Source organism: Oncorhynchus mykiss, chromosome 10, assembly GCF_013265735.2.
Source record: "Oncorhynchus mykiss isolate Arlee chromosome 10, USDA_OmykA_1.1, whole genome shotgun sequence".
Classification (NCBI taxonomy): domain Eukaryota; kingdom Metazoa; phylum Chordata; class Actinopteri; order Salmoniformes; family Salmonidae; genus Oncorhynchus; species Oncorhynchus mykiss.
In genome coordinates, this window is record NC_048574.1 from 1,185,916 (window position 1) to 1,213,907 (window position 27,992).

General features: G+C 49.4%; 1 pseudogene; it reads right to left on the minus strand.

The window, feature by feature from the left end:
- Positions 1 to 26,146, minus strand: part of LOC118936903 — a 66,202-nt pseudogene extending 40,056 nt beyond the window's left edge.
- Between the last annotated feature and the right edge of the window lie 1,846 nt (positions 26,147 to 27,992).

Below are 27,992 nucleotides of genomic sequence, written 5' to 3' on the forward strand. Positions count from 1 at the left end.
TGATTGGGGCCTAAGGAAGGGGTTAACCAGAAGTGGGTTGATTGGGGCCTAGGGAAGGGGTTGGTTCGGACTGGTTTAAGGGTTGATTGGGGCCTAAGGAAGGGGTTGGTTTCAGACTGGTTTAAGGAAGGGGTTGGTTTCAGACTGGTTTAAGGGTTGCTTGGGGCCTAAGGAAGGGGTTAACCAGAAGTGGGTTGATTGGGACCTAGGGAAGGGGTTGGTTTCAGACTGGTTTAAGGGTTGATTGGGGCCTAAGGAAGGGGTTGGTTTCAGACTGGTTTAAGGGTTGATTGGGGCCTAGGGAAGTGGTTGGTTTCACACTGGTTTAAGGGTTGATTGGGGCCTAAGGAAGGGGTTGGTTTCAGACTGGTTTAAGGGTTGCTTGGGGCCTAGGGAAGGGGTTGGTTTCAGACTGGTTTAAGGGTTGATTGGGGCCTAAGGAAGGGGTTAACCAGAAGTGGGTTGATTGGGGCCTAGGGAAGGGGTTGGTTCGGACTGGTTTAAGGGTTGATTGGGGCCTAAGGAAGGGGTTGGTTTCAGACTGGTTTAAGGAAGGGGTTGGTTTCAGACTGGTTTAAGGGTTGCTTGGGGCCTAGGGAAGGGGTTGGTTTCAGACTGGTTTAAGGGTTGATTGGGGCCTAAGGAAGGGGTTGGTTTCAGACTGGTTTAAGGATTTGTTGGGGCCTAAGGAAGGGGTTGGTTTCAGACTGGTTTAAGGGTTGATTGGGGCCTAAGGAAGGGGTTGGTTTTAGGGTTGATTGGGGCCTAGGGAAGGGGTTGGTTTCAGACTGGTTTAAGGGTTGATTGGGGCCTAAGGAAGGGGTTAACCAGAAGTGGTTTGATTGGGACCTAGGGAAGGGGTTGGTTTCAGACTGGTTTAAGGGTTGATTGGGGCCTAAGGAAGGGGTTAACCAGAAGTGGGTTGATTGGGGCCTAGGGAAGGGGTTGGTTCGGACTGGTTTAAGGGTTGATTGGGGCCTAAGGAAGGGGTTGGTTTCAGACTGGTTTAAGGGTTGATTGGGGCCTAAGGAAGGGGTTGGTTTTAGGGTTGATTGGGGCCTAGGGAAGGGGTTGGTTTCAGACTGATTTAAGGGTTGATTGGGGCCTAAGGAAGGGGTTAACCAGAAGTGGGTTGATTGGGACCTAGGGAAGGGGTTGGATTCAGACTGGTTTAAGGGTTGATTGGGGCCTAAGGAAGGGGTTGGTTTCAGATTGGTTTAAGGGTTGATTGGGGCCTAGGGAAGTGGTTGGTTTCAGACTGGTTTAAGGGTTGATTGGGGCCTAAGGAAGGGGTTGGTTTCAGACTGGTTTAAGGGTTGCTTGGGGCCTAGGGAAGGGGTTGGTTTCAGACTGGTTTAAGGGTTGATTGGGGCCTAAGGAAGGGGTTGGTTTCAGACTGGTTTAAGGATTTGTTGGGGCCTAAGGAAGGGGTTGGTTTCAGACTGGTTCAAGGGTTGATTGGGGCCTAAGGAAGGGGTTGGTTTTAGGGTTGATTGGGGCCTAGGGAAGGGGTTGGTTTCAGACTGGTTTAAGGGTTGATTGGGGCCTAAGGAAGGGGTTGGTTTCAGACTGGTTTAAGGGTTGCTTGGGGCCTAGGGAAGGGGTTGGTTTCAGACTGGTTTAAGGGTTGATTGGGGCCTAAGGAAGGGGTTGGTTTCAGACTGGTTTAAGAATTTGTTGGGGCCTAAGGAAGGGGTTGGTTTCAGACTGGTTTAAGGGTTGATTGGGGCCTAAGGAAGGGGTTGGTTTTAGGGTTGATTGGGGCCTAGGGAAGGGGTTGGTTTCAGACTGGTTTAAGGGTTGATTGGGGCCTAAGGAAGGGGTTAACCAGAAGTGGGTTGATTGGGGCCTAGGGAAGGGGTTGGTTCGGACTGGTTTAAGGGTTGATTGGGGCCTAAGGAAGGGGTTGGTTTCAGACTGGTTTAAGGAAGGGGTTGGTTTCAGACTGGTTTAAGGGTTGCTTGGGGCCTAGGGAAGGGGTTGGTTTCAGACTGGTTTAAGGGTTGATTGGGGCCTAAGGAAGGGGTTGGTTTCAGACTGGTTTAAGGATTTGTTGGGGCCTAAGGAAGGGGTTGGTTTCAGACTGGTTTAAGGGTTGATTGGGGCCTAAGGAAGGGGTTGGTTTTAGGGTTGATTGGGGCCTAGGGAAGGGGTTGGTTTCAGACTGGTTTAAGGGTTGATTGGGGCCTAAGGAAGGGGTTAACCAGAAGTGGTTTGATTGGGACCTAGGGAAGGGGTTGGTTTCAGACTGGTTTAAGGGTTGATTGGGGCCTAAGGAAGGGGTTAACCAGAAGTGGGTTGATTGGGGCCTAGGGAAGGGGTTGGTTCGGACTGGTTTAAGGGTTGATTGGGGCCTAAGGAAGGGGTTGGTTTCAGACTGGTTTAAGGGTTGATTGGGGCCTAAGGAAGGGGTTGGTTTTAGGGTTGATTGGGGCCTAGGGAAGGGGTTGGTTTCAGACTGATTTAAGGGTTGATTGGGGCCTAAGGAAGGGGTTAACCAGAAGTGGGTTGATTGGGACCTAGGGAAGGGGTTGGATTCAGACTGGTTTAAGGGTTGATTGGGGCCTAAGGAAGGGGTTGGTTTCAGATTGGTTTAAGGGTTGATTGGGGCCTAGGGAAGTGGTTGGTTTCAGACTGGTTTAAGGGTTGATTGGGGCCTAAGGAAGGGGTTGGTTTCAGACTGGTTTAAGGGTTGCTTGGGGCCTAGGGAAGGGGTTGGTTTCAGACTGGTTTAAGGGTTGATTGGGGCCTAAGGAAGGGGTTGGTTTCAGACTGGTTTAAGGATTTGTTGGGGCCTAAGGAAGGGGTTGGTTTCAGACTGGTTCAAGGGTTGATTGGGGCCTAAGGAAGGGGTTGGTTTTAGGGTTGATTTGGGCCTAGGGAAGGGGTTGGTTTCAGACTGGTTTAAGGGTTGATTGGGGCCTAAGGAAGGGGTTGGTTTCAGACTGGTTTAAGGGTTGCTTGGGGCCTAGGGAAGGGGTTGGTTTCAGACTGGTTTAAGGGTTGATTGGGGCCTAAGGAAGGGGTTGGTTTCAGACTGGTTTAAGGATTTCTTGGGGCCTAAGGAAGGGGTTGGTTTCAGACTGGTTTAAGCGATGATTGGGGCCTAAGGAAGGGGTTGGTTTTAGGGTTGATTGGGGCCTAGGGAAGGGGTTGGTTTCAGACTGGTTTAAGGGTTGATTGGGGCCTAAGGAAGGGGTTAACCAGAAGTGGGTTGATTGGGACCTAGGGAAGGGGTTGGTTTCAGACTGGTTTAAGGATTGATTGGGGCCTAAGGAAGGGGTTAACCAGAAGTGGGTTGATTGGGGCCTAGGGAAGGGGTTGGTTCAGACTGGTTTAAGAGTTGATTGGGGCCTAAGGAAGGGGTTGGTTTCAGACTGGTTTAAGGGTTGCTTGGGGCCTAGGGAGGGGGTTGGTTTCAGACTGGTTTAAGGGTTGATTGGGGCCTAAGGAAGGGGTTGGTTTCAGACTGGTTTAAGGGTTGGTTGGGGCCTAAGGAAGGGGTTGGTTTCAGACTGGTTTAAGGATTTGTTGGGGCCTAAGGAAGGGGTTGGTTTCAGACTGGTTTAAGGGTTGATTGGGGCCTAAGGAAGGGGTTGGTTTTAGGGTTGATTGGGGCCTAGGGAAGGGTTTGGTTTCAGACTGGTTTAAGGGTTGATAGGGGCCTAAGGAAGGGGTTAACCAGAAGTGGTTTGATTGGGACCTAGGGAAGGGGTTGGTTTCAGACTGGTTTAAGGGTTGATTGGGGCCTAAGGAAGGGGTTGGTTTCAGACTGGTTTAAGGGTTGATTGGGGCCTAAGGAAGGGGTTGGTTTCAGACTGGTTTAAGGATTTGTTGGGGCCTAAGGAAGGGGTTGGTTTCAGACTGGTTTAAGGGTTGATTGGGGCCTAAGGAAGGGGTTGGTTTTAGGGTTGATTGGGGCCTAGGGAAGGGGTTGGTTTCAGACTGGTTTAAGGGTTGATTGGGGCCTAAGGAAGGGGTTAACCAGAAGTGGTTTGATTGGGACCTAGGGAAGGGGTTGGTTTCAGACTGGTTTAAGGGTTGATTGGGGCCTAAGGAAGAGGTTAACCAGAAGTGGGTTGATTTGGGCCTAGGGAAGGGGTTGGTTCAGACTGGTTTAAGGGTTGATTGGGGCCTAAGGAAGGGGTTGGTTTCAGACTGGTTTAAGGGTTGCATGGGGCCTAGGGAAGGGGTTGGTTTCAGACTGGTTTAAGGGTTGATTGGGGCCTAAGGAAGGTGTTGGTTTTAGGGTTGATTGGGGCCTAGGGAAGGGGTTGGTTTCAGACTGGTTTAAGGGTTGATTGGGGCCTAAGGAAGGGGTTAACCAGAAGTGGGTTGATTGGGACCTAGGGAAGGGGTTGGTTTCAGACTGGTTTAAGGGTTGATTGGGGCCTAAGGAAGGGGTTGGTTTCAGACTGGTTTAAGGGTTGATTGGGGCCTAAGGAAGGGGTTGGTTTCACACTGGTTTAAGGGTTGCTTGGGGCCTAGGGAAGGGGTTGGTTTCAGACTCGTTTAAGGGTTGATTGGGGCCTAAGGAAGGGGTTGGTTTCAGACTGGTTTAAGGATTTGTTGGGGCCTAAGGAAGGGGTTGGTTTCAGACTGGTTTAAGGGTTGATTGGGGCCTAAGGAAGGGGTTGGTTTTAGGGTTGATTGGGGCCTAGGGAAGGGGTTGGTTTCAGACTGGTTTAAGGGTTGATTGGGGCCTAAGGAAGGGGTTAACCAGAAGTGGGTTGATTGGGGCCTAGGGAAGGGGTTGGTTCGGACTGGTTTAAGGGTTGATTGGGGCCTAAGGAAGGGGTTGGTTTCAGACTGGTTTAAGGAAGAGGTTGGTTTCAGACTGGTTTAAGGGTTGCTTGGGGCCTAGGGAAGGGGTTGGTTTCAGACTGGTTTAAGGGTTGATTGGGGCCTAAGGAAGGGGTTGGTTTCAGACTGGTTTAAGGATTTGTTGGGGCCTAAGGAAGGGGTTGGTTTCAGACTGGTTTAAGGGTTGATTGGGGCCTAAGGAAGGGGTTGGTTTTAGGGTTGATTGGGGCCTAGGGAAGGGGTTGGTTTCAGACTGGTTTAAGGGTTGATTGGGGCCTAAGGAAGGGGTTAACCAGAAGTGGTTTGATTGGGACCTAGGGAAGGGGTTGGTTTCAGACTGGTTTAAGGGTTGATTGGGGCCTAAGGAAGGGGTTAACCAGAAGTGGGTTGATTGGGGCCTAGGGAAGGGGTTGGTTCGGACTGGTTTAAGGGTTGATTGGGGCCTAAGGAAGGGGTTGGTTTCAGACTGGTTTAAGGTTTGATTGGGGCCTAGGGAAGGGGTTGGTTTCAGACTGGTTTAAGGGTTGATTGGGGCCTAAGGAAGGGGTTGGTTTCAGACTGGTTTAAGGGTTGATTGGGGCCTAGGGAAGGGGTTGGTTTCAGACTGGTTTAAGGATTTGTTGGGGCCTAAGGAAGGGGTTGGTTTCAGACTGGTTTAAGGGTTGATTGGGGCCTAAGGAAGGGGTTGGTTTTAGGGTTGATTGGGGCCTAGGGAAGGGGTTGGTTTCAGACTGGTTTAAGGGTTGATTGGGGCCTAAGGAAGGAGTTAACCAGAAATGGGTTGATTGGGACCTAGGGAAGGGGTTGGATTCAGACTGGTTTAAGGGTTGATTGGGGCCTAAGGAAGGGGTTGGTTTCAGACTGGTTTAAGGGTTGATTGGGGCCTAGGGAAGTGGTTGGTTTCAGACTGGTTTAAGGGTTGATTGGGGCCTAAGGAAGGGGTTGGTTTCAGACTGGTTTAAGGGTTGCTTGGGGCCTAGGGAAGGGGTTGGTTTCAGACTGGTTTAAGGGTTGATTGGGGCCTAAGGAAGGGGTTGGTTTCAGACTGGTTTAAGGATTTGTTGGGGCCTAAGGAAGGGGTTGGTTTCAGACTGGTTCAAGGGTTGATTGGGGCCTAAGGAAGGGGTTGGTTTTAGGGTTGATTGGGGCCTAGGGAAGGGGTTGGTTTCAGACTGGTTTAAGGGTTGATTAGGGCCTAAGGAAGGGGTTGGTTTCAGACTGGTTTAAGGGTTGCTTGGGGCCTAGGGAAGGGGTTGGTTTCAGACTGGTTTAAGGGTTGATTGGGGCCTAAGGAAGGGGTTGGTTTCAGACTGGTTTAAGAATTTGTTGGGGCCTAAGGAAGGGGTTGGTTTCAGACTGGTTTAAGTATTGATTGGGGCCTAAGGAAGGGGTTGGTTTTAGGGTTGATTGGGGCCTAGGGAAGGGGTTGGTTTCAGACTGGTTTAAGGGTTGATTGGGGCCTAAGGAAGGGGTTAACCAGAAGTGGTTTTATTGGGACCTAGGGAAGGGGTTGTTTTCAGACTGGTTTAAGGGTTGATTGGGGCCTAAGGAAGGGGTTAACCAGAAGTGGGTTGATTGGGGCCTAGGGAAGGGGTTGGTTCGGACTGGTTTAAGGGTTGATTGGGGCCTAAGGAAGGGGTTGGTTTCAGACTGGTTTAAGCGATGATTGGGGCCTAAGGAAGGGGTTGGTTTTAGGGTTGATTGGGGCCTAGGGAAGGGGTTGGTTTCAGACTGGTTTAAGGGTTGATTGGGGCCTAAGGAAGGGGTTAACCAGAAGTGGTTTGATTGGGACCTAGGGAAGGGGTTGGTTTCAGACTGGTTTAAGGGTTGATTGGGGCCTAAGGAAGGGGTTAACCAGAAGTGGGTTGATTGGGGCCTAGGGAAGGGGTTGGTTCGGACTGGTTTAAGGGTTGATTGGGGCCTAAGGAAGGGGTTGGTTTCAGACTGGTTTAAGGTTTGATTGGGGCCTAGGGAAGGGGTTGGTTTCAGACTGGTTTAAGGGTTGATTGGGGCCTAAGGAAGGGGTTGGTTTCAGACTGGTTTAAGGGTTGATTGGGGCCTAGGGAAGGGGTTGGTTTCAGACTGGTTTAAGGATTTGTTGGGGCCTAAGGAAGGGGTTGGTTTCAGACTGGTTTAAGGGTTGATTGGGGCCTAAGGAAGGGGTTGGTTTTAGGGTTGATTGGGGCCTAGGGAAGGGGTTGGTTTCAGACTGGTTTAAGGATTGATTGGGGCCTAAGGAAGGGGTTAACCAGAAATGGGTTGATTGGGACCTAGGGAAGGGGTTGGATTCAGACTGGTTTAAGGGTTGATTGGGGCCTAAGGAAGGGGTTGGTTTCAGACTGGTTTAAGGGTTGATTGGGGCCTAGGGAAGTGGTTGGTTTCAGACTGGTTTAAGGGTTGATTGGGGCCTAAGGAAGGGGTTGGTTTCAGACTGGTTTAAGGGTTGCTTGGGGCCTAGGGAAGGGGTTGGTTTCAGACTGGTTTAAGGGTTGATTGGGGCCTAAGGAAGGGGTTGGTTTCAGACTGGTTTAAGGATTTGTTGGGGCCTAAGGAAGGGGTTGGTTTCAGACTGGTTCAAGGGTTGATTGGGGCCTAAGGAAGGGGTTGGTTTTAGGGTTGATTGGGGCCTAAGGAAGGGGTTGGTTTCAGACTGGTTTAAGGGTTGATTGGGGCCTAGGGAAGGGGTTGGTTTCAGACTGGTTTAAGGGTTGATTGGGGCCTAAGGAAGGGGTTGGTTTCAGACTGGTTTAAGGGTTGATTGGGCCTAGGGAAGGGGTTGGTTTCAGACTGGTTTAAGGATTTCTTGGGGCCTAAGGAAGGGGTTGGTTTCAGACTGGTTTAAGCGATGATTGGGGCCTAAGGAAGGGGTTGGTTTTAGGGTTGATTGGGGCCTAGGGAAGGGGTTGGTTTCAGACTGGTTTAAGGGTTGATTGGGGCCTAAGGAAGGGGTTAACCAGAAGTGGTTTGATTGGGACCTAGGGAAGGGGTTGGTTTCAGACTGGTTTAAGGGTTGATTGGGGCCTAAGGAAGGGGTTAACCAGAAGTGGGTTGATTGGGGCCTAGGGAAGGGGTTGGTTCGGACTGGTTTAAGGGTTGATTGGGGCCTAAGGAAGGGGTTGGTTTCAGACTGGTTTAAGGTTTGATTGGGGCCTAGGGAAGGGGTTGGTTTCAGACTGGTTTAAGGGTTGATTGGGGCCTAAGGAAGGGGTTGGTTTCAGACTGGTTTAAGGGTTGATTGGGGCCTAGGGAAGGGGTTGGTTTCAGACTGGTTTAAGGATTTGTTGGGGCCTAAGGAAGGGGTTGGTTTCAGACTGGTTTAAGGGTTGATTGGGGCCTAAGGAAGGGGTTGGTTTTAGGGTTGATTGGGGCCTAGGGAAGGGGTTGGTTTCAGACTGGTTTAAGGATTGATTGGGGCCTAAGGAAGGGGTTAACCAGAAATGGGTTGATTGGGACCTAGGGAAGGGGTTGGATTCAGACTGGTTTAAGGGTTGATTGGGGCCTAAGGAAGGGGTTGGTTTCAGACTGGTTTAAGGGTTGATTGGGGCCTAGGGAAGTGGTTGGTTTCAGACTGGTTTAAGGGTTGATTGGGGCCTAAGGAAGGGGTTGGTTTCAGACTGGTTTAAGGGTTGCTTGGGGCCTAGGGAAGGGGTTGGTTTCAGACTGGTTTAAGGGTTGATTGGGGCCTAAGGAAGGGGTTGGTTTCAGACTGGTTTAAGGATTTGTTGGGGCCTAAGGAAGGGGTTGGTTTCAGACTGGTTCAAGGGTTGATTGGGGCCTAAGGAAGGGGTTGGTTTTAGGGTTGATTGGGGCCTAGGGAAGGGGTTGGTTTCAGACTGGTTTAAGGGTTGATTAGGGCCTAAGGCAGGGGTTGGTTTCAGACTGGTTTAAGGGTTGCTTGGGGCCTAGGGAAGGGGTTGGTTTCAGACTGGTTTAAGGGTTGATTGGGGCCTAAGGAAGGGGTTGGTTTCAGACTGGTTTAAGAATTTGTTGGGGCCTAAGGAAGGGGTTGGTTTCAGACTGGTTTAAGGGTTGATTGGGGCCTAAGGAAGGGGTTGGTTTTAGGGTTGATTGGGGCCTAGGGAAGGGGTTGGTTTCAGACTGGTTTAAGGGTTGATTGGGGCCTAAGGAAGGGGTTAACCAGAAGTGGTTTTATTGGGACCTAGGGAAGGGGTTGGTTTCAGACTGGTTTAAGGGTTGATTGGGGCCTAAGGAAGGGGTTAACCAGAAGTGGGTTGATTGGGGCCTAGGGAAGGGGTTGGTTCGGACTGGTTTAAGGGTTGATTGGGGCCTAAGGAAGGGGTTGGTTTCAGACTGGTTTAAGGGTTGATTGGGGCCTAGGGAAGGGGTTGGTTTCAGACTGGTTTAAGGGTTGATTGGGGCCTAAGGAAGGGGTTGGTTTCAGACTGGTTTAAGGGTTGATTGGGCCTAGGGAAGGGGTTGGTTTCAGACTGGTTTAAGGATTTCTTGGGGCCTAAGGAAGGGGTTGGTTTCAGACTGGTTTAAGCGATGATTGGGGCCTAAGGAAGGGGTTGGTTTTAGGGTTGATTGGGGCCTAGGGAAGGGGTTGGTTTCAGACTGGTTTAAGGGTTGATTGGGGCCTAAGGAAGGGGTTAACCAGAAGTGGGTTGATTGGGACCTAGGGAAGGGGTTGGTTTCAGACTGGTTTAAGGATTGATTGGGGCCTAAGGAAGGGGTTAACCAGAAGTGGGTTGATTGGGGCCTAGGGAAGGGGTTGGTTCAGACTGGTTTAAGGGTTGATTGGGGCCTAAGGAAGGGGTTGGTTTCAGACTGGTTTAAGGGTTGCTTGGGGCCTAGGGAAGGGGTTGGTTTCAGACTGGTTTAAGGGTTGATTGGGGCCTAAGGAAGGGGTTGGTTTCAGACTGGTTTAAGGGTTGGTTGGGGCCTAAGGAAGGGGTTGGTTTCAGACTGGTTTAAGGATTTGTTGGGGCCTAAGGAAGGGGTTGGTTTCAGACTGGTTTAAGGGTTGATTGGGGCCTAAGGAAGGGGTTGGTTTTAGGGTTGATTGGGGCCTAGGGAAGGGTTTGGTTTCAGACTGGTTTAAGGGTTGATAGGGGCCTAAGGAAGGGGTTAACCAGAAGTGGTTTGATTGGGACCTAGGGAAGGGGTTGGTTTCAGACTGGTTTAAGGGTTGATTGGGGCCTAAGGAAGGGGTTGGTTTCAGACTGGTTTAAGGGTTGATTGGGGCCTAAGGAAGGGGTTGGTTTCAGACTGGTTTAAGGATTTGTTGGGGCCTAAGGAAGGGGTTGGTTTCAGACTGGTTTAAGGGTTGATTGGGGCCTAAGGAAGGGGTTGGTTTTAGGGTTGATTGGGGCCTAGGGAAGGGGTTGGTTTCAGACTGGTTTAAGGGTTGATTGGGGCCTAAGGAAGGGGTTAACCAGAAGTGGTTTGATTGGGACCTAGGGAAGGGGTTGGTTTCAGACTGGTTTAAGGGTTGATGGGGGCCTAAGGAAGAGGTTAACCAGAAGTGGGTTGATTGGGGCCTAGGGAAGGGGTTGGTTCGGACTGGTTTAAGGGTTGATTGGGGCCTAAGGAAGGGGTTGGTTTAAGACTGGTTTAAGGTTTGATTGGGGCCTAGGGAAGGGGTTGGTTTCAGACTGGTTTAAGGGTTGATTGGGGCCTAAGGAAGGGGTTGGTTTCAGACTGGTTTAAGGGTTGATTGGGGCCTAGGGAAGGGGTTGGTTTCAGACTGGTTTAAGGATTTGTTGGGGCCTAAGGAAGGGGTTGGTTTCAGACTGGTTTAAGGGTTGATTGGGGCCTAAGGAAGGGGTTGGTTTTAGGGTTGATTGGGGCCTAGGGAAGGGGTTGGTTTCAGACTGGTTTAAGGGTTGATTGGGGCCTAAGGAAGGGGTTAACCAGAAGTGGGTTGATTGGGACCTAGGGAAGGGGTTGGTTTCAGACTGGTTTAAGGGTTGATTGGGGCCTAAGGAAGGGGTTGGTTTCAGACTGGTTTAAGGGTTGATTGGGGCCTAGGGAAGTGGTTGGTTTCAGACTGGTTTAAGGGTTGATTGGGGCCTAAGGAAGGGGTTGGTTTCAGACTGGTTTAAGGGTTGCTTGGGGCCTAGGGAAGGGGTTGGTTTCAGACTGGTTTAAGGGTTGATTGGGGCCTAAGGAAGGGGTTGGTTTCAGACTGGTTTAAGGATTTGTTGGGGCCTAAGGAAGGGGTTGGTTTCAGACTGGTTTAAGGGTTGATTGGGGCCTAAGGAAGGGGTTGGTTTTAGGGTTGATTGGGGCCTAGGGAAGGGGTTGGTTTCAGACTGGTTTAAGGGTTGATTGGGGCCTAAGGAAGGGGTTGGTTTCAGACTGGTTTAAGGGTTGCTTGGGGCCTAGGGAAGGGGTTGGTTTCAGACTGGTTTAAGGGTTGATTGGGGCCTAAGGAAGGGGTTGGTTTCAGACTGGTTTAAGGATTTGTTGGGGCCTAAGGAAGGGGTTGGTTTCAGACTGGTTTAAGGGTTGATTGGGGCCTAAGGAAGGGGTTGGTTTTAGGGTTGATTGGGGCCTAGGGAAGGGGTTGGTTTCAGACTGGTTTAAGGGTTGATTGGGGCCTAAGGAAGGGGTTGGTTTCAGACTGGTTTAAGGGTTGCTTGGGGCCTAGGGAAGGGGTTGGTTTCAGACTGGTTTAAGGGTTGATTGGGGCCTAAGGAAGGGGTTGGTTTCAGACTGGTTTAAGGGTTGGTTGGGGCCTAAGGAAGGGGTTGGTTTCAGACTGGTTTAAGGATTTGTTGGGGCCTAAGGTAGGGGTTGGTTTCAGACTGGTTTAAGGGTTGATTGGGGCCTAAGGAAGGGGTTGGTTTTAGGGTTGATTGGGGCCTAGGGAAGGGTTTGGTTTCAGACTGGTTTAAGGGTTGATAGGGGCCTAAGGAAGGGGTTAACCAGAAGTGGTTTGATTGGGACCTAGGGAAGGGGTTGGTTTCAGACTGGTTTAAGGGTTGATTGGGGCCTAAGGAAGGGGTTGGTTTCAGACTGGTTTAAGGGTTTATTGGGGCCTAAGGAAGGGGTTGGTTTCAGACTGGTTTAAGGATTTGTTGGGGCCTAAGGAAGGGGTTGGTTTCAGACTGGTTTAAGGGTTGATTGGGGCCTAAGGAAGGGGTTGGTTTTAGGGTTGATTGGGGCCTAGGGAAGGGGTTGGTTTCAGACTGGTTTAAGGGTTGATTGGGGCCTAAGGAAGGGGTTAACCAGAAGTGGTTTGATTGGGACCTAGGGAAGGGGTTGGTTTCAGACTGGTTTAAGGGTTGATTGGGGCCTAAGGAAGAGGTTAACCAGAAGTGGGTTGATTGGGGCCTAGGGAAGGGGTTGGTTCGGACTGGTTTAAGGGTTGATTGGGGCCTAAGGAAGGGGTTGGTTTCAGACTGGTTTAAGGTTTGATTGGGGCCTAGGGAAGGGGTTGGTTTCAGACTGGTTTAAGGGTTGATTGGGGCCTAAGGAAGGGGTTGGTTTCAGACTGGTTTAAGGGTTGATTGGGGCCTAGGGAAGGGGTTGGTTTCAGACTGGTTTAAGGATTTGTTGGGGCCTAAGGAAGGGGTTGGTTTCAGACTGGTTTAAGGGTTGATTGGGGCCTAAGGAAGGGGTTGGTTTTAGGGTTGATTGGGGCCTAGGGAAGGGGTTGGTTTCAGACTGGTTTAAGGGTTGATTGGGGCCTAAGGAAGGGGTTAACCAGAAGTGGGTTGATTGGGACCTAGGGAAGGGGTTGGTTTCAGACTGGTTTAAGGGTTGATTGGGGCCTAAGGAAGGGGTTGGTTTCAGACTGGTTTAAGGGTTGATTGGGGCCTAGGGAAGTGGTTGGTTTCAGACTGGTTTAAGGGTTGATTGGGGCCTAAGGAAGGGGTTGGTTTCAGACTAGTTTAAGGGTTGCTTGGGGCCTAGGGAAGGGGTTGGTTTCAGACTGGTTTAAGGGTTGATTGGGGCCTAAGGAAGGGGTTGGTTTCAGACTGGTTTAAGTATTTGTTGGGGCCTAAGGAAGGGGTTGGTTTCAGACTGGTTTAAGGGTTGATTGGGGCCTAAGGAAGGAGTTGGTTTTAGGGTTGATTGGGGCCTAGGGAAGGGGTTGGTTTCAGACTGGTTTAAGGGTTGATTGGGGCCTAAGGAAGGGGTTGGTTTCAGACTGGTTTAAGGGTTGCTTGGGGCCTAGGGAAGGGGTTGGTTTCAGACTGGTTTAAGGGTTGATTGGGGCCTAAGGAAGGGGTTGGTTTCAGACTGGTTTAAGGATTTGTTGGGGCCTAAGGAAGGGGTTGGTTTCAGACTGGTTTAAGGGTTGATTGGGGCCTAAGGAAGGGGTTGGTTTTAGGGTTGATTGGGGCCTAGGGAAGGGGTTGGTTTCAGACTGGTTTAAGGGTTGATTGGGGCCTAAGGAAGGGGTTAACCAGAAGTGGTTTGATTGGGACCTAGGGAAGGGGTTGGTTTCAGACTGGTTTAAGGGTTGATTGGGGCCTAAGGAAGGGGTTAACCAGAAGTGGGTTGATTGGGGCCTAGGGAAGGGGTTGGTTCGGACTGGTTTAAGGGTTGATTGGGGCCTAAGGAAGGGTTTGGTTTCAGACTGGTTTAAGGGTTGATTGGGGCCTAGGGAAGGGGTTGGTTTCAGACTGGTTTAAGGGTTGATTGGGGCCTAAGGAAGGGGTTGGTTTCAGACTGGTTTAAGGGTTGATTGGGCCTAGGGAAGGGGTTGGTTTCAGACTGGTTTAAGGGTTGATTGGGGCCTAAGGAAGGGGTTAACCAGAAGTGGGTTGATTGGGACCTAGGGAAGGGGTTGGTTTCAGACTGGTTTAAGGATTGATTGGGGCCTAAGGAAGGGGTTAACCAGAAGTGGGTTGATTGGGGCCTAGGGAAGGGGTTGGTTCAGACTGGTTTAAGGGTTGATTGGGGCCTAAGGAAGGGGTTGGTTTCAGACTGGTTTAAGGATTTGTTGGGGCCTAAGGAAGGGGTTGGTTTCAGACTGGTTTAAGGGTTGATTGGGGCCTAAGGAAGGGGTTGGTTTTAGGGTTGATTGGGGCCTAGGGAAGGGGTTGGTTTCAGACTGGTTTAAGGGTTGATTGGGGCCTAAGGAAGGGGTTAACCAGAAGTGGTTTGATTGGGACCTAGGGAAGGGGTTGGTTTCAGACTGGTTTAAGGGTTGATTGGGGCCTAAGGAAGGGGTTAACCAGAAGTGGGTTGATTGGGGCCTAGGGAAGGGGTTGGTTCGGACTGGTTTAAGGGTTGATTGGGGCCTAAGGAAGGGTTTGGTTTCAGACTGGTTTAAGGGTTGATTGGGGCCTAGGGAAGGGGTTGGTTTCAGACTGGTTTAAGGGTTGATTGGGGCCTAAGGAAGGGGTTGGTTTCAGACTGGTTTAAGGGTTGATTGGGCCTAGGGAAGGGGTTGGTTTCAGACTGGTTTAAGGGTTGATTGGGGCCTAAGGAAGGGGTTAACCAGAAGTGGTTTGATTGGGACCTAGGGAAGGGGTTGGTTTCAGACTGGTTTAAGGGTTGATTGGGGCCTAAGGAAGGGGTTAACCAGAAGTGGGTTGATTGGGGCCTAGGGAAGGGGTTGGTTCGGACTGGTTTAAGGGTTGATTGGGGCCTAAGGAATGGGTTGGTTTCAGACTGGTTTAAGGGTTGATTGGGGCCTAGGGAAGGGGTTGGTTTCAGACTGGTTTAAGGGTTGATTGGGGCCTAAGGAAGGGGTTGGTTGCAGACTGGTTTAAGGGTTGATTGGGCCTAGGGAAGGGGTTGGTTTCAGACTGGTTTAAGGGTTGATTGGGGCCTAAGGAAGGGGTTAACCAGAAGTGGGTTGATTGGGACCTAGGGAAGGGGTTGGTTTCAGACTGGTTTAAGGATTGATTGGGGCCTAAGGAAGGGGTTAACCAGAAGTGGGTTGATTGGGGCCTAGGGAAGGGGTTGGTTCAGACTGGTTTAAGGGTTGATTGGGGCCTAAGGAAGGGGTTGGTTTCAGACTGGTTTAAGGGTTGCTTGGGGCCTAGGGAAGGGGTTGGTTTCAGACTGGTTTAAGGGTTGATTGGGGCCTAAGGAAGGGGTTGGTTTCAGACTGGTTTAAGGGTTGGTTGGGGCCTAAGGAAGGGGTTGGTTTCAGACTGGTTTAAGGATTTGTTGGGGCCTAAGGAAGGGGTTGGTTTCAGACTGGTTTAAGGGTTGATTGGGGCCTAAGGAAGGGGTTGGTTTTAGGGTTGATTGGGGCCTAGGGAAGGGTTTGGTTTCAGACTGGTTTAAGGGTTGATAGGGGCCTAAGGAAGGGGTTAACCAGAAGTGGTTTGATTGGGACCTAGGGAAGGGGTTGGTTTCAGACTGGTTTAAGGGTTGATTGGGGCCTAAGGAAGGGGTTGGTTTCAGACTGGTTTAAGGGTTGATTGGGGCCTAAGGAAGGGGTTGGTTTCAGACTGGTTTAAGGATTTGTTGGGGCCTAAGGAAGGGGTTGGTTTCAGACTGGTTTAAGGGTTGATTGGGGCCTAAGGAAGGGGTTGGTTTTAGGGTTGATTGGGGCCTAGGGAAGGGGTTGGTTTCAGACTGGTTTAAGGGTTGATTGGGGCCTAAGGAAGGGGTTAACCAGAAGTGGTTTGATTGGGACCTAGGGAAGGGGTTGGTTTCAGACTGGTTTAAGGGTTGATTGGGGCCTAAGGAAGAGGTTAACCAGAAGTGGGTTGATTGGGGCCTAGGGAAGGGGTTGGTTCGGACTGGTTTAAGGGTTGATTGGGGCCTAAGGAAGGGGTTGGTTTCAGACTGGTTTAAGGTTTGATTGGGGCCTAGGGAAGGGGTTGGTTTTAGACTGGTTTAAGGGTTGATTGGGGCCTAAGGAAGGGGTTGGTTTCAGACTGGTTTAAGGGTTGATTGGGGCCTAGGGAAGGGGTTGGTTTCAGACTGGTTTAAGGATTTGTTGGGGCCTAAGGAAGGGGTTGGTTTCAGACTGGTTTAAGGGTTGATTGGGGCCTAAGGAAGGGGTTGGTTTTAGGGTTGATTGGGGCCTAGGGAAGGGGTTGGTTTCAGACTGGTTTAAGGGTTGATTGGGGCCTAAGGAAGGGGTTAACCAGAAGTGGGTTGATTGGGGCCTAGGGAAGGGGTTGGTTCGGACTGGTTTAAGGGTTGATTGGGGCCTAAGGAAGGGGTTGGTTTCAGACTGGTTTAAGGGTTGATTGGGGCCTAGGGAAGTGGTTGGTTTCAGACTGGTTTAAGGGTTGATTGGGGCCTAAGGAAGGGGTTGGTTTCAGGCTGGTTTAAGGGTTGATTGGGGCCTAAGGAAGGGGTTGGTTTCAGACTGGTTTAAGGGTTGATTGGGGCCTAAGGAAGGGGTTGGTTTCAGACTGGTTTAAGGGTTGATTGGGGCCTAAGGAAGGGGTTGGTTTCAGACTGGTTTAAGGATTTGTTGGGGCCTAAGGAAGGGGTTGGTTTCAGACTGGTTTAAGGGTTGATTGGGGCCTAAGGAAGGGGTTGGTTTTAGGGTTTATTGGGGCCTAGGGAAGGGTTTGGTTTCAGACTGGTTTAAGGGTTGATAGGGGCCTAAGGAAGGGGTTAACCAGAAGTGGTTTGATTGGGACCTAGGGAAGGGGTTGGTTTCAGACTGGTTTAAGGGTTGATTGGGGCCTAAGGAAGGGGTTGGTTTCAGACTGGTTTAAGGGTTGATTGGGGCCTAAGGAAGGGGTTGGTTTCAGACTGGTTTAAGGATTTGTTGGGGCCTAAGGAAGGGGTTGGTTTCAGACTGGTTTAAGGGTTGATTGGGGCCTAAGGAAGGGGTTGGTTTTAGGGTTGATTGGGGCCTAGGGAAGGGGTTGGTTTCAGACTGGTTTAAGGGTTGATTGGGGCCTAAGGAAGGGGTTAACCAGAAGTGGTTTGATTGGGACCTAGGGAAGGGGTTGGTTTCAGACTGGTTTAAGGGTTGATTGGGGCCTAAGGAAGAGGTTAACCAGAAGTGGGTTGATTGGGGCCTAGGGAAGGGGTTGGTTCGGACTGGTTTAAGGGTTGATTGGGGCCTAAGGAAGGGGTTGGTTTCAGACTGGTTTAAGGTTTGATTGGGGCCTAGGGAAGGGGTTGGTTTCAGACTGGTTTAAGGGTTGATTGGGGCCTAAGGAAGGGGTTGGTTTCAGACTGGTTTAAGGGTTGATTGGGGCCTAGGGAAGGGGTTGGTTTCAGACTGGTTTAAGGATTTGTTGGGGCCTAAGGAAGGGGTTGGTTTCAGACTGGTTTAAGGGTTGATTGGGGCCTAAGGAAGGGGTTGGTTTTAGGGTTGATTGGGGCCTAGGGAAGGGTTTGGTTTCAGACTGGTTTAAGGGTTGATAGGGGCCTAAGGAAGGGGTTAACCAGAAGTGGTTTGATTGGGACCTAGGGAAGGGGTTGGTTTCAGACTGGTTTAAGGGTTGATTGGGGCCTAAGGAAGGGGTTGGTTTCAGACTGGTTTAAGGGTTGATTGGGGCCTAAGGAAGGGGTTGGTTTCAGACTGGTTTAAGGATTTGTTGGGGCCTAAGGAAGGGGTTGGTTTCAGACTGGTTTAAGGGTTGATTGGGGCCTAAGGAAGGGGTTGGTTTTAGGGTTGATTGGGGCCTAGGGAAGGGGTTGGTTTCAGACTGGTTTAAGGGTTGATTGGGGCCTAAGGAAGGGGTTAACCAGAAGTGGTTTGATTGGGACCTAGGGAAGGGGTTGGTTTCAGACTGGTTTAAGGGTTGATTGGGGCCTAAGGAAGAGGTTAACCAGAAGTGGGTTGATTGGGGTCTAGGGAAGGGGTTGGTTCGGACTGGTTTAAGGGTTAATTGGGGCCTAAGGAAGGGGTTGGTTTCAGACTGGTTTAAGGTTTGATTGGGGCCTAGGGAAGGGGTTGGTTTCAGACTGGTTTAAGGGTTGATTGGGGCCTAAGGAAGGGGTTGGTTTCAGACTGGTTTAAGGGTTGATTGGGGCCTAGGGAAGGGGTTGGTTTCAGACTGGTTTAAGGATTTGTTGGGGCCTAAGGAAGGGGTTGGTTTCAGACTGGTTTAAGGGTTGATTGGGGCCTAAGGAAGGGGTTGGTTTTAGGGTTGATTGGGGCCTAGGGAAGGGGTTGGTTTCAGACTGGTTTAAGGGTTGATTGGGGCCTAAGGAAGGGGTTAACCAGAAGTGGGTTGATTGGGACCTAGGGAAGGGGTTGGTTTCAGACTGGTTTAAGGGTTGATTGGGGCCTAAGGAAGGGGTTGGTTTCAGACTGGTTTAAGGGTTGATTGGGGCCTAGGGAAGTGGTTGGTTTCAGACTGGTTTAAGGGTTGATTGGGGCCTAAGGAAGGGGTTAACCAGAAGTGGTTTGATTGGGACCTAGGGAAGGGGTTGGTTTCAGACTGGTTTAAGGGTTGATTGGGGCCTAAGGAAGGGGTTAACCAGAAGTGGGTTGATTGGGGCCTAGGGAAGGGGTTGGTTCGGACTGGTTTAAGGGTTGATTGGGGCATAAGGAAGGGGTTGGTTTCAGACTGGTTTAAGGTTTGATTGGGGCCTAGGGCAGGGGTTGGTTTCAGACTGGTTTAAGGGTTGATTGGGGCCTAAGGAAGGGGTTGGTTTCAGACTGGTTTAAGGGTTGATTGGGCCTAGGGAAGGGGTTGGTTTCAGACTGGTTTAAGGATTTCTTGGGGCCTAAGGAAGGGGTTGGTTTCAGACTGGTTTAAGCGATGATTGGGGCCTAAGGAAGGGGTTGGTTTTAGGGTTGATTGGGCCCTAGGGAAGGGGTTGGTTTCAGACTGGTTTAAGGGTTGATTGGGGCCTAAGGAAGGGATTAACCAGAAGTGGGTTGATTGGGACCTAGGGAAGGGGTTGGTTTCAGACTGGTTTAAGGATTGATTGGGGCCTAAGGAAGGGGTTAACCAGAAGTGGGTTGATTGGGGCCTAGGGAAGGGGTTGGTTCAGACTGGTTTAAGGGTTGATTGGGGCCTAAGGAAGGGGTTGGTTTCAGACTGGTTTAAGGGTTGCTTGGGGCCTAGGGAAGGGGTTGGTTTCAGACTGGTTTAAGGGTTGATTGGGGCCTAAGGAAGGGGTTGGTTTCAGACTGGTTTAAGGGTTGGTTGGGGCCTAAGGAAGGGGTTGGTTTCAGACTGGTTTAAGGATTTGTTGGGGCCTAAGGAAGGGGTTGGTTTCAGACTGGTTTAAGGGTTGATTGGGGCCTAAGGAAGGGGTTGGTTTTAGGGTTGATTGGGGCCTAGGGAAGGGTTTGGTTTCAGACTGGTTTAAGGGTTGATAGGGGCCTAAGGAAGGGGTTAACCAGAAGTGGTTTGATTGGGACCTAGGGAAGGGGTTGGTTTCAGACTGGTTTAAGGGTTGATTGGGGCCTAAGGAAGGGGTTGGTTTCAGACTGGTTTAAGGGTTGATTGGGGCCTAAGGAAGGGGTTGGTTTCAGACTGGTTTAAGGATTTGTTGGGGCCTAAGGAAGGGGTTGGTTTCAGACTGGTTTAAGGGTTGATTGGGGCCTAAGGAAGGGGTTGGTTTTAGGGTTGATTGGGGCCTAGGGAAGGGGTTGGTTTCAGACTGGTTTAAGGGTTGATTGGGGCCTAAGGAAGGGGTTAACCAGAAGTGGTTTGATTGGGACCTAGGGAAGGGGTTGGTTTCAGACTGGTTTAAGGGTTGATTGGGGCCTAAGGAAGAGGTTAACCAGAAGTGGGTTGATTGGGGCCTAGGGAAGGGGTTGGTTCGGACTGGTTTAAGGGTTGATTGGGGCCTAAGGAAGGGGTTGGTTTCAGACTGGTTTAAGGTTTGATTGGGGCCTAGGGAAGGGGTTGGTTTCAGACTGGTTTAAGGGTTGATTGGGGCCTAAGGAAGGGGTTGGTTTCAGACTGGTTTAAGGGTTGATTGGGGCCTAGGGAAGGGGTTGGTTTCAGACTGGTTTAAGGATTTGTTGGGGCCTAAGGAAGGGGTTGGTTTCAGACTGGTTTAAGGGTTGATTGGGGCCTAAGGAAGGGGTTGGTTTTAGGGTTGATTGGGGCCTAGGGAAGGGGTTGGTTTCAGACTGGTTTAAGGGTTGATTGGGGCCTAAGGAAGGGGTTAACCAGAAGTGGGTTGATTGGGGCCTAGGGAAGGGGTTGGTTCGGACTGGTTTAAGGGTTGATTGAGGCCTAAGGAAGGGGTTGGTTTCAGACTGGTTTAAGGGTTGATTGGGGCCTAGGGAAGTGGTTGGTTTCAGACTGGTTTAAGGGTTGATTGGGGCCTAAGGAAGGGGTTGGTTTCAGACTGGTTTAAGGGTTGGTTGGGGCCTAAGGAAGGGGTTGGTTTCAGACTGGTTTAAGGGTTGATTGGGGCCTAAGGAAGGGGTTGGTTTCAGACTGGTTTAAGGGTTGATTGGGGCCTAAGGAAGGGGTTGGTTTTAGGGTTGATTGGGGCCTAGGGAAGGGGTTGGTTTCAGACTGGTTTAAGGGTTGATTGGGGCCTAAGGAAGGGGTTAACCAGAAGTGGGTTGATTGGGACCTAGGGAAGGGGTTGGTTTCAGACTGGTTTAAGGGTTGATTGGGGCCTAAGGAAGGGGTTAACCAGAAGTGGGTTGATTGGGGCCTAGGGAAGGGGTTGGTTCAGACTGGTTTAAGGGTTGATTGGGGCCTAAGGAAGGGGTTGGTTTCAGACTGGTTTAAGGGTTGCTTGGGGCCTAGGGAAGGGGTTGGTTTCAGACTGGTTTAAGGGTTGATTGGGGCCTAGGGAAGGGGTTGGTTTCAGACTGGTTTAAGGGTTGATTGGGGCCTAGGGAAGTGGTTGGTTTCAGACTGGTTGAAGAGTTGATTGGGGCCTAAGGAAGTGGTTGGTTTCCGACTGGTTTAAGGGTTGATTTGGGCCTAGGGAAGGGGTTGGTTTCAGACTGGTTGAAGAGTTGATTGGGGCCTAAGGAAGTGGTTGGTTTCCGACTGGTTTAAGGGTTGTTGGGGCCTAGGGAAGTGGTTATAGCAGGGACCATCAACTTTCAGCCGTGGGACAATTTATTTTATTGAGCGGATGGCCATTGGCCGGAACATAATTACAAATCATTTGATAAAATATCTTTTCACATACACCATGTGTGTACAAAACATTAGGAACACCTTCCTAATATTGAGTCGCACCCCCTTTTTCCCTCAGAACAACATCAGTTTGTCGGGGCATGGACTCTACAAGGTGTGGGAAGTGTTCCACAGGGATGCTGGCTCATGTTGACTCCAACGCTTCCCACAGTTGTGTCAAGTTGGCTGGATGTCCTTTGGGTGGTGGACCATTCTTGATACACACAGGAAACTGTTGAGTGTGGAAAAATCCAGCAGCGTTGCAGTTCTTGACACACACAGCACCTACCATACCTGTTCAAAGGCACTTTATCTTGCCCATTCACCCTCTCATGGCACACACACACAATTCATACCTTAATAATCATAGGTTTCACCTGGTCAATCTGTCATGGAAAGAACAGGTGTTCCTAATGTTTTGTACACTCAATTTCTTTATTGTACTTTGGAGCTGATTTCCATAATTAAAATGACTTGGAGCTGATTTGCTGGTGTTTAACCAGGACACAGGTTTCGCTAGGTTCCGGTGTTTAACCAGGACACAGGTTCCGGTGTTTAACCAGGACACAGGTTCCGCTAGGTTGCGGTGTTTAACCAGGACACAGGTTCCGCTAGGTTCCGGTGTTTAACCAGGACACAGGTTCTGCTAGGTTGCGGTGTTTAACCAGGACACAGGTTCTGCTAGGTTGCGGTGTTTAACCAGGACACAGGTTCCGCTAGGTTCTGGTGTTTATCCAGGACACAGGTTCCGCTAGGTTCTGGTGTTTATCCAGGACACAGGTTCCGCTAGGTTCTGGTGTTTAACCAGGACAGAGGTTCCGCTAGGTTCTGGTGTTTATCCAGGACACAGGTTCCGCTAGGTTCTGGTGTTTAACCAGGACAGAGGTTCCGCTAGGTTCTGGTGTTTATCCAGGACACAGGTTCCGCTAGGTTCTGGTGTTTATCCAGGACACAGGTTCCGCTAGGTTCTGGTGTTTATCCAGGACACAGGTTCCGCTAGGTTCTGGTGTTTGTCCAGGACACAGGTTCCGCTAGGTTCTGGTGTTTGTCCAGGACACAGGTTCCGCTAGGTTCTGGTGTTTATCCAGGACACAGGTTCCGCTAGGTTCTGGTGTTTAACCAGGACAGAGGTTCCGGTGTTTAAAGTTGTTTTGCTCAGAAGAATCACCCTCGGGCCAAATTTTTATATGGGAAGAGGGGGTAGTTTGGGCAGTGTCTATGGGAAGAGGTGGTAGAGGGGGGGGGGGGGTAGTTTGGGCAGTGTCTATGGGAAGAGGTGGTAGAGGGGGGGGGGGGGGGGGTAGTTTGGGCAGTGTCTATGGGAAGAGGTGGTGGGGGGGGGGGTAGTTTGGGCAGTGTCTATGGGAAGAGGTGGTAGAGGGGGGGGTAGTTTGGGCAGTGTCTATGGGAAGAGGTGGTGGGGGGGGGGGGGTAGTTTGGGCAGTGTCTATGGGAAGAGGTGGTAGAGGGGGGGGGGGGGTAGTTTGGGCAGTGTCTATGGGAAGAGGTGGTGGTTAGCTACCTTCAGGGAACTGTATGTTTCTGACCTGGTTTGTGGGGGGCACAGAGTCCCTCTTCCTCGTCTGTTACCACGGTGATTGTGGATGTGCACAGACTCTCCTCTTCAGCTGTGGGGTCAACAACCAGTATAGAGCTACACAGGACAGATACCACCACTATAGAGCTACACAGGACAGATACAACCAGTATAGAGCTACACAGGACAGATACAACCAGTATAGAGCTACACAGGACAGATACAACCAGTATAGAGCTACACAGGACAGATACAACCAGTATAGAGCTACACAGGACAGATACAACCCATATAGAGCTACACAGGACAGATACCACTGCTATAGAGCTACACAGGACAGATACCACCAGTATAGAGCTACACAGGACAGATACAACCAGTATAGAGCTACACAGGACAGATACAACCAGTATAGAGCTACACAGGACAGATACAACCAGTATAGAGCTACACAGGACAGATACCACCGCTATAGAGCTACACAGGACAGATACCACCGCTATAGAGCTACACAGGACAGATACAACCAGTATAGAGCTACACAGGACAGATACCACCAGTATAGAGCTACACAGGACAGATACAACCAGTATAGAGCTACACAGGACAGATACAACCCATATAGAGCTACACAGGACAGATACCACTGCTATAGAGCTACACAGGACAGATACCACCGCTATATAGCTACACAGGACAGATACCACCAGTATAGAGCTACACAGGACAGATACCACCAGTATAGAGCTACACAGGACAGATACCACCAGTATAGAGCTACACAGGACAGATACAACCAGTATAGAGCTACACAGGACAGATACCACCGCTATAGAGCTACACAGGACAGATACCACCGCTATAGAGCTACACAGGACAGATACCACCGCTATAGAGCTACACAGGACAGATACAACACTGTTACAACCACAGTATACATATCTATGGTTAAAACTCACATCATCATAAGTCCATGGTAAAGGTTTCAATGGGCTTCCTCTTCTATGGATGGAAATGGGTCCGTCCTGAGTGACGGGGTGAATGGAAGGAAGATACTTACTCATCAACACACAGCGAAGGAGGCCCCTACAGGGTGTTCAGAACTCTGCTGTTCTCCTGGTTAACCGTCACCTCGGGGAGACGAGCTGTGAGGCAGAGGAGAAAACAACATGGGACAACGGGAACACTACGTACTCAAGTCATTTTTACCCTGATTTAATCAGGAATGCCTCACGACTGTCTGGTTTTCTGAGCGAGGTTATAATCACGAGGTCAGTTCTATTTCATTCAAATGAACCGCTCTACTTTCTTCCATGCTGTGGCATTCTTCTCTGAGATGGGAGAGCACAACACATCTAATGTATAGATGGGAGAGCACAACACAGCTAATGTATAGATGGGAGAGCACAACACATCTAATGTATAGATGGGAGAGAACAACACATCTAATGTATAGATGGGAGAGCACAACACAGCTAATGTATAGATGGGAGAGCACAACACAGCTAATGTATAGATGGGAGAGCACAACACAACACATCCAATGTATAGATGGGAGAGCACAGCACATCTAATGTATAGATGGGAGAGCACAACACATCTAATGTATAGATGGGAGAGCACAGCACATCTAATGTATAGATGGGAGAGCACAACACAGCTAATGTATAGATGGGAGAGCACAGCACATCTAATGTATAGATGGGAGAGCACAACACAGCTAATGTATAGATGGGAGAGCACAACACAATGCATCTAATGTATAGATGGGAGAGCACAACACAGCACATCTAATGTATAGATGGGAGAGCACAGCACATCTAATGTATAGATGGGAGAGCACAGCACATCTAATGTATAGATGGGAGAGCACAGCACATCTAATGTATAGATGGGAGAGCACAGCACATCTAATGTATAGATGGGAGAGCACAACACAATGCATCTAATGTATAGATGGGAGAGCACAACACATCTAATGTATAGATGGGAGAGAACAACACATCTAATGTATAGATGGAGAGCACAACACAGCTAATGTATAGATGGGAGAGCACAACACAGCTAATGTATAGATGGGAGAGCACAACACAGCTAATGTATAGATGGGAGAGCACAACACAACACATCTAATGTATAGATGGGAGAGCACAACACAGCTAATGTATAGATGGGAGAGAACAACACATCTAATGTATAGATGGGAGAGCACAACACAGCTAATGTATAGATGGGAGAGCACAACACAACACATCTAATGTATAGATGGGAGAGCACAACACAGCTAATGTATAGATGGGAGAGCACAACACAGCTAATGTATAGATGGGAGAGAACAACACATCTAATGTATAGATGGAGAGCACAACACAGCTAATGTATAGATGGGAGAGCACAACACAGCTAATGTATAGATGGGAGAGAACAACACATCTAATGTATAGATGGAGAGCACAACATAGCTAATGTATAGATGGGAGAGCACAACACAGCTAATGTATAGATGGGAGAGCACAACACAACACATCTAATGTATAGATGGGAGAGCACAGCACATCTAATGTATAGATGGGAGAGCACAGCACATCTAATGTATAGATGGGAGAGCACAACACAGCTAATGTATAGATGGGAGAGCACAACACAATGCATCTAATGTATAGATGGGAGAGCACAACACAGCACATCTAATGTATAGATGGGAGAGCACAGCACATCTAATGTATAGATGGGAGAGCACAGCACATCTAATGTATAGATGGGAGAGCACAGCACATCTAATGTATAGATGGGAGAGCACAGCACATCTAATGTATAGATGGGAGAGCACAGCACATCTAATGTATAGATGGGAGAGCACAACACAGCTAATGTATAGATGGGAGAGCACAACACAATGCATCTAATGTATAGATGGGAGAGCACAACACAGCACATCTAATGTATAGATGGGAGAGCACAGCACATCTAATGTATAGATGGGAGAGCACAGCACATCTAATGTATAGATGGGAGAGCACAGCACATCTAATGTATAGATGGGAGAGCACAGCACATCTAATGTATAGATGGGAGAGCACAACACAATGCATCTAATGTATAGATGGGAGAGCACAGCACATCTAATGTATAGATGGGAGAGCACAACACATCTAATGTATAGATGGGAGAGAACAACACATCTAATGTATAGATGGAGAGCACAACACAGCTAATGTATAGATGGGAGAGCACAACACAGCTAATGTATAGATGGGAGAGCACAACACAGCTAATGTATAGATGGGAGAGCACAACACAATGCATCTAATGTATAGATGGGAGAGCACAACACAACACATCTAATGTATAGATGGGAGAGCACAACACAGCTAATGTATAGATGGGAGAGAACAACACATCTAATGTATAGATGGAGAGCACAACACAGCTAATGTATAGATGGGAGAGCACAACACAGCTAATGTATAGATGGGAGAGAACAACACATCTAATGTATAGATGGAGAGCACAACACAGCTAATGTATAGATGGGAGAGCACAACACAGCTAATGTATAGATGGGAGAGCACAACACAACACATCTAATGTATAGATGGGAGAGCACAGCATATCTAATGTATAGATGGGAGAGCACAGCACATCTAATGTATAGATGGGAGAGCACAACACAGCTAATGTATAGATGGGAGAGCACAGCAAGCCCCTTGTATCTGTAATGTCAGCAGGTCTCACCGCTCTTAAGAGCAGCCAGCAGGGCGATGAGACAGGCATCCAACGTGTTATCATAGTGGTCCAGACACACGGTGTCACGGTACAGAGCCCAGCACAGCAGAGCCAAGTATCAGAATCACAGCTGAGAAGCACAATCAATACCAGTCAATCTGAGGGCGTTGCCTACAGTAAAATCAAATTGTATTTGTCACGTGCAGAATACAACTTCATTTTTTAAATTGAACCTTTATTTAAGATACATTCATTCAGATTTAAAATCTCTTTTTCAAGAGCGTCCTGGCCAAGATAGGCAGCACCAAGTCAATACAAAAATTACAGACAGACAACATGAAAAACTACAAGTAATCTAGTAAAAACCATAGAATTCACAAGATTATAAAACAGAAAATTAAAAACATTGACAGGTCAGGGAATCAGCCTCAAGATCCTTCATCAGTGATTTAAAAACACCAATCGGGACAAGTTCTTCCAGTTTAAAAGTATTTTGTAAGGCGTTCCAAGACGGTGGCGCAGAGGACATAAAAGCCCTTTTACCAAATTCAGTTCGGACATTTGGAACAGTTAGCGGGATAAAGTCCAGCAAACGAAGAGACGACCCACCACATTTCTGAACAAAAAAATGGCCAAATAAAAAGGTAGTAAACCCAAAATGGCTTTGTAAATAAAAGTATACCAGTGCCTGAGCCTACGCATGACTAGAGAAGGCCAGCCAACCCTGGTATACAAAGTGCAGTGGTGCGTAAAGGTTTTGCAGTTTAAAATAAATCTCAAAGTGCCATGGTAAAGAGTGTCAATTGATTTCAAACACTGAGCGGAAGCATTCATATATAAAATATCCTCATAGTCTAGTAAAGGCATAAATGTAGCCGATACTAGCCTCCTGGCTTCAAAAGAAAAACAGGCCTTATTCCTAAAATAAATCCCAATTTCAGCTTCATTTTTTTTGTAAGATGTTGAATATGCAATTTAAAAGAGAAGCCGTCATCAATTAAAATTCCAAGATATTTACATGAGGTTACAACCTCAATCTCCTTGCCCTGTCAGGTAGTAATAGGTGAAAGGTTCAGAGGTCTAGAGAGAGAGAGAGAGGAGGTGGAGGAGGAGAGAGAGAGAGAGAGAGAGAGGAGGCGGAGGAGGAGAGAGAGAGAGGAGGTGGAGGGGTAGAGAGAGAGGAGGCGGAGGAGGAGAGAGAGAGGAGGTGGAAGGGTAGAGAGAGAGGAGGCGGAGGAGGAGAGAGGGGAGGCGGAGGAGGAGAGAGAGAGGAGGTGGAGGGGTAGAGAGAGAGGAGGCGGAGGAGAGAGAGAGGAGGCGGAGGAGGAGAGAGGGGAGGCGGAGAGGGGAGGCGGAGGAGGAGAGAGAGGGGAGGTGGAGAGAGAGAGGACGCGGAGGAGAGAGAGAGAGGAGGTGGAGGAGGAGGGAGAGGAGGTGAAGGGGTAGAGAGGGTTCAGAGATAGTGTGTGTCGGGGGAAAGATTGAATGAGAAGGACCCCTTTGTTTGTAAGGGTAGTAAAGAACCTACATTCATCACTGTGGATCATGTCTACTTGAGTGTTGATCCTAGTTCTTCTACTCACCTATATTCAATGTAGTGGTTCTGAATTCACCCAGCTCCCTTCCATCAGGCCTGCAGTTCTCTTTCTGCAGATAACAATAACCCCCTCAAGTTACTCTCGTAGTACCATCACGTTCAGGGCATCCTATTCTAGCAGTCAACGTAACGTGTGTCAACATCACACTGGCAGGTGGAAAGTAGAATACTTGTAGAGAAGATACCACTCTGCCGTTGCACTGGTTTACACTGAGCTGTACCTCAGCCATTTTGGAATGTGTCAACCCATCAGTCCCTTTGTTGTTCAACGTAACTGTGGTTTACTGCTAGCATGAGGACAAAAGGAACGTTTTCAGAGAAAACTAACAGTATTTCAATGTAGCGATGATTACGTTCTGTCCTCAGT